We start from the raw sequence: 1,050 nt of genomic DNA on the forward strand, positions 1-1,050 counted from the left end.
AGGCATGATCAGTAGGGTACTCATAGCAATGGGGGACTATGTTGTTGGGGACATTTGCCCCTGGGAGGGTCTCCCATGGCAWACAGGCCCCCGGGKAGGGATCAAATAGCTCATCTGCTAGCTCGAGAGGACTAGAGGAGGCCACCTCCACATGGACCCACCACTCGTGGGGAGGACCATCAAGATAGGTGCAATGCATGCCGGGCAGCAGGTGAGGGCGGGTCTCTGGCTGTGCTGGTTCCTGGCGGCAMAGACTGGCTCTGGGGACGTGGACTGTAACCTCACTAGCAGTTAAGGAGTTGGAGCTTGTGGGTGAGGTTTTGTGTTACCAGTTAGATATAGTTGGGCTCATCTCTACTCAAAGCTTACTCCTGAAGAAGGGCTTGAATTCCTCCTACTCTGGAGTTTTCCAGGGAGAGAGGCGTCAGGCGGGTGTGGGGATACTCACAAACCCCGGCTGTATGCATCTGTGTTGGAGTCCACCCCGGTGGAAGAGAGGTTGCCTCTCTGCATCTACAAGCTGCAGGAGGGAAGGTTCTGACTGTTTGTGCTTATGCACCAAACATCAGTCAGATTTGGAGCCATGCATGTATGAACATGTCTATATGTGTATGTATGGGTTACAGTGGGGTGCAAAAGTTTGGGCAGCCTTGTAAATTTTCCTGATTTACGTTTATAAATCATTGATTGTTTGGATAAAAACAATGTAAAATAGATCATATAGGGTACAAACACAATGATATTTGAGAAGTGAAATGAAGTTTATATGATTTACAGAAAGTGTGCAATAATTGGTTAAAAAAAATTAGGCAGGTGCATAAATTTGGGCACCAAAAAAATCCCTTAACTCAGTATTTAGTAGCTCCTCCTTTCACAGAAATAACATTCTCTAAACACTTCATACAGCTTCTAATGAGAGTCTGGATTGTGACTGAAGGTATTTTAGACCATTCTTCTTTACAAAACATCTCTAGTTCATTCAGGTTTGATGGTTTTTGAGCATGGACATCTCTCTTTAAGTGACACCACAGATTTTCAATAATATTCAGA

This window comes from Austrofundulus limnaeus, unplaced genomic scaffold (assembly GCF_001266775.1).
Source record: "Austrofundulus limnaeus strain Quisiro unplaced genomic scaffold, Austrofundulus_limnaeus-1.0 Scaffold1142, whole genome shotgun sequence".
Taxonomy (NCBI): domain Eukaryota; kingdom Metazoa; phylum Chordata; class Actinopteri; order Cyprinodontiformes; family Rivulidae; genus Austrofundulus; species Austrofundulus limnaeus.